Source organism: Bos javanicus, chromosome 11, assembly GCF_032452875.1.
Source record: "Bos javanicus breed banteng chromosome 11, ARS-OSU_banteng_1.0, whole genome shotgun sequence".
Classification (NCBI taxonomy): Eukaryota; Metazoa; Chordata; class Mammalia; order Artiodactyla; family Bovidae; genus Bos; species Bos javanicus.
Window position 1 is genome coordinate 40,953,602 of NC_083878.1, and position 9,543 is coordinate 40,963,144.

The following is a 9,543-nucleotide window of genomic DNA, read 5'->3' on the forward strand; positions in this document are numbered from 1 at the left end:
AATAAATATCCATGAGTTCTGAATGATATGATTGAAAAAATAAACAGGAAAGAATAAATAAATCTCCTGAGCAGAAAGTATCCAAATAATTTATGTTGACCTCCTGCCTTTAAAAAGTTGGACCAAAACTCTCGACTCCATAAGAGTTATCCGCACTTAGTGACTTTCTTGCAAAGAGTACAGTGTGGAAAGGGAGAAATTTTACAGCGGAGAAAACGGACACTGACTCAAACAGGTAATCAAGGTCAACATCAATCGTGATAAGTCATGCTGATACTACGTACCCTTGATACATGTGATGATGTGACACTTTATGTCTGTGATCTTCCTTTCAAAATATATAACTCCAGTCTAACCATGTGAAGCATTAGATAAATTCCAGTTGAGGAACATTCTATGGAATGTCTGAGTAGTACTTCTCTAAGATGTCGAGATCACTAATCTCAGAAAATGTCACAGCTAAGAGAAGTTTAAGGAGACCCTATGACTAAATGTAACATAGTGTCCTAGATGGGATTCTGGAGCAAAAGATCATCAGATAAATACTAGGGAAATTTGAATAAACTGTGGGCTTTAATGAATAATAGTGTATCAATAGTGATTCATTAATAACAAATACAGATGCTAGCAATAGGGAAAACTGGGTATTAGATATACTGTGCTAAGTCATTTCAGTTGTGTCTGACTCTTTGTGACCATATGGACTGTAGCCTACCAGACTCCCCTGTCCATGGGATTCTCCAGGCAAGAATACTTGAGAGGGTTGCCATGCCCTCCTCCTCCTGGGGATCTTCCCAACCCAGAGATCAAACCTGCGTCTCGTATATCTCCTGCACTGGCAGGCAGGTTTTTTTTAACCACTAGTGCCACCTGGAAAGCCTGGATTATTAGATGCATGGGCACTTAGTTATCTTCATACTTTTTTTCTAAATATAAACTGTAGAAAAAAGAGATTGCATTAATTTTTTTCCAAATATAAAATTGTTCTAAAATAAAATGTTTATTTTTAAAATATTAAGCCAAAAGAAGGTGAAAAAAAGGGGAAAAAGATTTTAAAAAATGAGATGGAAAAATAGACAACACAAACATAAAATAATTACATTAATTTTATATGGACCCTCTCCAGTTAAAAGGCAGAGATTGTCAGACTGGCTCAGAAGAAAGACTCATCTATAGGTTCCCTAAAATGGGTACATTTTAAATATAGAGACATAGATTAAAAGTAAGAAGATGGAAAAAGATTGACCATGAAATATGTAAGCATACAGAGAAGGCAGTGGCAACCCACTCCAGTACTCTCGCCTGGAGAATCTGAGGGACGGGGGAGCCTGGTGGGCTGCCGTCTGTGGGGTTGCACAGAGTTGGACACGACTGAAGCGACTAAGCAGCAGCAACATGTAAGCATAGGGATTAAGAAAACTAGAGTGCTTATATTAATATCAAATAAAGCAAGTATCAAAGCAAGGGATATTAGGTAAAGAAGGCATTTTGAAATGACAGAATAGTCTATTTTAAACGTATGCAAACTGTACATTTTTTAAAGTGAGGGTGTTGGCCTCAGTTCAGTTCAGTCACTCAGTCACATCCGACTCTTTGCAACCCCATGGACTGCAGCACACCAGGCTTCCCTGTCCATCACCAACTCCCCACCTGAAAGTTGGCCCACCTGATCTCTGAAGTCCCTCCTGCTCCAACTACCATGATTTTAGGGCAAGCCTGAGTGCTGAAAGCAAGCACATTTTGCTATCTTCTACAAGTCCATAAAGGGCTATTGGATTCACATGGACAAATTCTGATAGGCTCTTTCTGAACAGGTTTGTCTATGTAAAAAATAATGCAGAATATTTTGCTCAAATTCAAATGAAATTTGCATTAACCTTTGTAAGAAGGGAAGCATGAAGAAATAGCACAAGAGGTTTGTAGATATACCAGACCATGAGATTGTTTGCTTATGAAAGCTGTTGAACTATTTATTTGATCCACACCACACACATTTTGGAGGCATTGAACTGAAAGCATAATAGACTCTAGGGTGTGTATGTATTCTAGAGAAAGAGAGAGGCTTGCATTCAAATGAATGCATTTTGTTTAATGTATGTTTTAGAATCATACTTGAAAAGTACTCTATGAAATTTCAATTTGATTTTGCTGGGTCATTTTCATTTGGAACTTAGTAAAAGCTAAACTGCCTAATGAATATTTAGTATACCTTAGACAGTTCAGCATTTTCAAACCTGCATTAAGTTGAAACATCAAAACAAAAATATATTATTTTTTCAAATCCTTCTTGGTCTTTTCCTTTTGTGCCTTCTAAATAAAGATAGTCTAATAGCTGGAAATACTGGTATAAAGTGAAGAGGGTAATGAGTAGGAAAAGAGAGGTTAGAAAGCTATAATCAATTGTGAGCTTCAATGCAATCATAAACCACGAGAGTAAATAAGTCCCATTTCTACCTTTGCCCTTTCATTGTAATAATGCACACAGAGATTTTTAAGTAATATAAGCTTGAGATAAAAACTGCAAAGTTCAATTATCTTAGCAATGAAACATTAGGAATGAAATGTGGATATGTTTGAATAAGTGATGAATGGAAATATGACAACGTAATGACATTTCAGTAACAAAATTAATTTACCTCAGATAGGGAGATACACTTTCCTATACTGATTGCTACTGATTTTTTGGTTTCATTGAGCCAATTGTAAATCTTCCTGGTTGATGTCTAACAATTATGTATTCATTTGAATTATGAAAATGATTATCATAATATTTCAGGCTCTGGAGGCTATAGGTTTCCATCCTTTCTACCATTTTCTCTACTTTGAATTCAGAATACTTTATGTTCATTTAAAATTTTTTATAAGCATATACATGGGTTTAAATTTGATGTGATTCTCATTTGCCTCATTGAGAAAATGAATTTCTAACTGTGTATATGCATGTATGTGTGTACATGTATGTGGATTTGTATGTGTTTGTGTGTTTATGAAATTACCAGGATATTTCACTAGAATACATAGGCACCAACAGAGTTACTGAGAAAGAATAGAAACAGAGCAATGAAAGACTGCTAAACCAAGGCACTTCCCAACGGAGCCGGTTTTTTTTGGCTGCACATACAACGTGTAGAATCTTAGTTCCTCAACCAGGGATCAAACCCCTTGCAGTGGAAGTGCAGTTTTAACCATTGAACTACCAGAGAGGTCCCTATAGTATCATTCTTTATTCAATAAAACTAATGAAGGTGGATGATGGGAGAAGGATGAAATGGGAAAAGCACAATACATAGTCTTACTTCCTATGCATGTCAGAGAAGCAAGCTGACAAATTATGAAACATTACAAAACAGAGATTGTTTTGTAATGAAAGTCTTAGGACTAAGAGAGAAAACAATTTGAAAGCAAATGGGATAGTGTCACTTTTTCTTTCTCTTGGTCCCATAAACAGATATTAAGCCTCTTTGAGGCACAAAAACACGATGCTGAGTGAGAAGATGGCATGATACACAACACCGCTCCTTGCGAGCTTTCGATCCTTGATTGGAAGGTAGTGTGGAGCTTGCGCACTGTGTTATGTGGCAACCAGGAATGCATATTTGCATGGAAGAGCAGAGAAGGAATACTTTTAGGATTTCCCAAGTCCCACACCACTCTGAGCTTCATTTCTACTTCCCCCAACACCATCTCATGGGTGGAATTTAGGGGTGGATTCCCTGTATGTAAATTGAAGGTTATTTCCAATCACAGGTTGCTTGAGTCACATCCTTCTTCTTACTTGCTTGTCTCCATATGTCCAACATGAGTACGAGATCATGTTTCTAAATATACTTTTTCAAAGACCCCACAGTTTCAATGAAAGTAACATTCTTCACAGTTCCAAAGTGTGTGGCAAATTTGGGATAAGGGGTGTGGGCAATTCAGTCGCTGCCCACACTGAAGGCTCTCTCTCATCATGCTTTTCCTGATAACATGTGCATTCAAACTGATTTCTTCTGCAGTTTTCTGACCTTCCGTCTTGACTCTCTGCTGACTGGAGTCCCTCAAGCCCGGGAAGATATTCTAATTTTTACTAGTGTTATTTTACTGTCCCAGAGTTCAGCAGCCTATGAAAATAAGTTTTTATTAGAATGTATACTCAAATTTTGTTGTTTGACTATTTGATACCAGCATCTCCCCTCTCCCCGCCCAAAAAAAACAACAACCCTGAAATCTAAACAGCAAACCTGGTCATGCAGGACCCAGCACCTGGCGAGGTTCCTCCGTGAAGTATTTCTGGAAGGTGTCTCATGGGTGCCTGAACTAGTCTGTGTTGGCTGCCGCACACTCCCCACTCTGATGCCTTGGGCCTGCGGCCAGCAGTGACGCAGGTGCTCAGCCACTGCACTTCCAAGGGCTCCCCATGGTGCTAGTTGTGGAAATGTAGGTTTGTGGAGTGTTATTATTTTGCTTGCAGTTGTTTAATTTACATTAGGAGACAATAGCAGCAGATATTTCTGAAGTGCTAAGTTAGTTTTGTCTATCCTAAATATGAATTTCCAGATTTGGGGAAATTTCAGCCCATGCTATTGAAGGATATAAATATTTATATATGAAATCTCTAACTTCAGCATTGTCAAGTGTTTTTTCCCCATATGCAGATGCAAAAAACAAAACCAGCATCACTCAAATTACATTAATTATAAGTCATGGGAAAAAAACAATAAAATGTGTGGTAATTATTTATATTTTACCTCTGAGTCTATATAAATAGTCTTGAGCATCATGACTTTTACCTGAAATAATCATTCATTCACACCTTTTTTTCTTGAGAGATATATATATATATAAAGTGGAATCTGTTTTATATCATCTTTTCTTGGAGTATAATACTGATCTTAATTTCTCTTGAGAAGAAAAGGCCAAAGTCACTTTCTTTGTTAATTACTATTGAAGATGAACTTTGACTGCTAATAACCATTGCGAGATGGAGCCTAATGTTTCCGAATAGAATAATGCAGAATTATTCTAAAGCAATTTTTATTTGGCAAAAGGAAAACAAATCGTGCATTATAAAAACTACTGCACACAAATTGCTTGGTTGTATCTGTTCTTCACTCAGTGGACAATTGTGGTGAAAGTGGAGTCTAGGTCTAAGTTTATCAAAGAAGAGGGAACATGAAAAAAAAAGAGCAGAGTTGTCACTTTTGTTAAGAGTGTCAAGAATCTTCTATGGTTTACACACTAGTGTGGGCAAAGGACTGAGTTTTCCCAGCAGTTAGTGTAGAATCTTTGATTTTTTCCAGGTGTTCTCAAGGCCAGAGCCCAACTAATGCCCACTTCATTATTTCCAGAATTGTTACAGAGTTGGCTATCATACTTCTTTTCCATAACAGGAAAATGTGTGTAACTCAGGTAACTTGTAGAACTGAGAAAACAATGATTAATACCTGTAGTATCAACCCATTATTTGCAACTCTTTCTTAGAGGAGTAGTTGAGTAGGATGGCCCAATCTGATGGTTACAGTCCAGTGCCTGGTGTCACATAGAAGTTCTAATCATTTCACCATGATGATGGCCAGTACCCAAAACATTTTTTCAAACTGTTTATTTATTTTAGAGAATAAACAAGCATTCTATTATTGAAAGGCTACTATTCTACTCTTTCATTGAGCTACATTAGATGCTGATTTGGGGAATAACAGGGTCACTTTATGACATTCTTGCATTTGTGCAGGGTCTCTTTCTGACTCTGGCATCCTCACTCATCTACTCATGCCCATCATGGTGTTATAGTCACTGGTGTTGGCTTAAACTTCTACTCTCCAGGCTCAGTGTAGGCCTAACTTTGTCTGTGAAGCTTGCCTTACCTAGTTGTATTAATAGAACAATAGAGCTGAGAGAGCACTCTCAGCTCATGTTAAAGATGAGGAAACTGAAACACGAAGCAGTTAACAACTTGCCTGAGGTCATCCAGCTGGTTAGCACAGAAGTCCAGATGGCACAGAGTTTCTTACAGTGCAGACCACCATATTTCCCAGTCCACTCTGGCTTTACCTTTTTCTGGATTCTTACTGACTACTGCATTATTTAACAGTTCGTTATATATTGCCTGGTGGCTCTCCCTAAGTCCTTCTTGTGTTGACTGCTGACCGGGTGGTAGATGTCTAGCAAGACGTGTTAATTGATTGGCATTGGTGTGTACTACTGGACACCATGCCTCCTAAACGAGCTTTCTCATGAGACCGAAATGCAGAATCTCATTAAGATTTTCTCTTCTTACCAGCAGGTTCTTGAAAATATTCCACAGATCAGTTGTGAGCATGCCTATTTTTAAAAATCAATTCATTTAATATCAGAGTTGCCAACTTTTAACACACAAAATCATTAAAAGGAAAAAAAGGAGTGGAACCATGTGATGTTCTGTTGGGACAAAGTATCTTTCACCACTGGAAAAGGCAAAGAATGAGGCACTGTCTCACTGTGTCTTCCCATACTCAACGCTAAGCAATTGGGGAAAATTGAAAAATTCAGCCAATTATCTGGATATTTTAGTTTGTCTTATAAAAAATGATGTATAGAAGGTGTCCAGAATTCTATCATTGCTTAGTTGTCAGTCAAAAAGTCATTGTTATACATAAATATGATGTCATATCAATGCATAATAAACCCTCCTGTCAATCAAAAGTATTGTTATGTATAGACTTTGTGTCAGACATTTTAGGCTTTGCATTGAGATATGAAGTGCATGCAAATTAAGGAAAATTTAAAGATGGCATGGCCACAGGCAAATATATTTCAATAGAGTTAGACTTTACAGGGAAATTGACACTTGAGCAAAAACACAAAATGCAAGTGAGTAAATACTACAGTTTTCTAAACAAAGAAGCCAGCTATTCAAGAAGGAAAGAGAAATATAATTTTATTATTATACAGACACATTTTCCATTTGGACAAATCCACTCATTATGATTCTGTAATTGGGACAGGGAAAATAGTAAGAGATACAAGATATTAAGGCAAACGTCTCCCATGTTTCACATTTTCTAATATTTTTTTTAAATTAAGTTGAATACAGCTAATTTTCAAAGGAATTAATTATCTGCTAAGTTAATTTGTGGTTAATATTAAAAATACTCCACATGAAAATTTTAAATTTGGGGTTTGATTTTTTTTTTTCTAATCACTGGCAACATTTCTTTCACTGAGAGAGTCTGCCATGAGAGCAAGACCTCTGAACAATGGGGATTATGTACCTGGCTGTTTCTTGTCTTCCCTTTAATATTTCTATCACAGTGTGCTGTTATTTCTGCTGAAGCTGTGACCCAAAACAGAGAATCAAAGAAGAGTGAACCATAATGTGAACTATGGACTTTGGGTGATTATGATGTGTCAATGTAGGTTCTTCAGTTGTAACAAATGAAACACTTTGGTAGGGGATGTTGATAATAGGGGAGGCTATGCATGTCTAGGGCAAGGGGTTTATAGGAAATCTCTGGATCTTCCTCTCAATCTTGCTGCAAACCTAAAACTGCTCTAAAAAAAGTAAAGTCTTAAAAAAACAAAAAAGAATCTAGGTAGGAGGCATAGGACCAATGGTGTAAACACCTTGTCTAACCCAAGTAGCATCAAAATCTTCTGTAGGCCTAAATCTGATGTTTACGTAATTCAGTGTATGACTTTAGGCAAGTCATTTAACCTCTCCAACTCAGGTTCTTCATCAATAAATATAAAATATTGAAAACAAATTTATGTACAACATATATAAATATTGAGTACATTCTCTGTTCTGGATACTAAGAAAGAGCAATGAGTCAGATTATGGTCCAATCTAGAATGGGAAGCAAACTTGAATTCCCTAGTTCACTGTTTAATTACAGGTGGAATAAATGCCCTGGGGAAATGCAGGTAAGAACAGAGAAATCTAATATATAACAAAGGCAAAGTTAGAGGAGGGTGAGTGGATAGTCCAGGTTAATAACTGAGCAATCACAGTGTTTGAGAGGCTCACATATGATAATTAGAAAGTGCCTTACAAAGTATAAGGAGCTACATACAATCTATAGTTATTAATCTGGGGTCATTTAATTATGGTTCTACAGAATCAGCACCTCAGAGTTAATGTCATAGATGTTAAAAAATACGTGTTGAATTGACTCCTTTTTAGAGCCTTTCCCAGCCAGAACTTATTAGAAAAATGAAGTCATGTGAAGTTATATGTAAGATGTGAAGTCCATGACAGCAAAAGTCATGCCAGTCTTGTTCACCTTAAGTGCAGGGACTGGCATATAGAAGATACTAAATAAACATGCAGACTGGGAATTCCCTGGCAGTCCAGTGATTAGGACTCTGCCCTTCCCTTGCTGGGGATATGGGTTCCATCTCTGGTCCAGAAACAGATCCTGCAAGCCCTGCAACACATGGCCAAAAACAAACAAAGAAACATGTAGATATGGGCTGAATGAATAAATGGATTTTACTGGTTTCATTTCACAGACAGTCAAACTAAGGACTAGAAAAATTACTTTGTTCTATCACAGACTACAAAGTAGCAAAATTAAAATCTGAACCCAGGACTCTTAGCTCTCAATCTGTTGATTAGAGTAAAAATTTGTGAAGATAATATAAAATACATGGTACCAATGGCTTAATGTCATAGTAGAAAAGACCAAAAATGGTCTCTAGAGGAAATTTATTTTCTTCTAAGAAAAAAAAAAAAATCAACTTTACAGCAATATATTCTGTGTCTTTCTTTTCCTTTGCAGCAGGCTGAAATTAAATTTCCTCCACATTGATTACTTCCTCAGGCCTTACAGAGTTAAGAGTAGAACTTACTAAGAAAAGTGAGGGGCATGGGTACCAATTACTGTCAGTTAACATTCAGTTCAGGGTAGTTCAGTTTAGTCGCTCAGTCGTGTCTGACTCTTTGCGACCCCATAGACTGCAGCACACCAGGCTTCCCTGTCCATCACCAACTCCTGGAGCTTGCTCAAACTCATGTCCATCGAGTCGGCGATACCATCCAACCATCTCATCCTCTGTCATTCAACTAACATTATATGCTTTGTAATGGTCAAAAGCATGGTAATAGGAAGAATATTTTCACACGTAAAGCAGAAAGGCTTTGGGAAGTAAATTTGTCCTCATAGTGGAGAGATTTATTTACTATTATTATTATTTTGGCCGTGCCACATGGCATGTGGGATCTTAGTCCCCCAACCAGGGATCAAACCAGTTTCCCTTGCAGTGGAACTTCAGTCATAACCACTGGACTGCCAGCCAGGGAGGTCCCAAGATTTTTTAATGTAGACACTTGAGGTGTAAAACAGCTGGAGCTAAGAACAGAAGCTCTCCCTTTTACCCCAAGAAAATTACCCGGAAGCTTAGAGGCTTGAAGCAACAATTAAAAATCATCTAACAGGGTTTCTATGGGTTAGAAACACTTATTGTCTCACACAGTTATTGTGAAAGATCAGGAAGTCAAAAGTGGCTCAGCTGTATGGTTCTGGCTCTCATGGGTTTGTCAAATGGGACAGCAGGCATCTGAAGGTTTGACTAGAGCTGGGG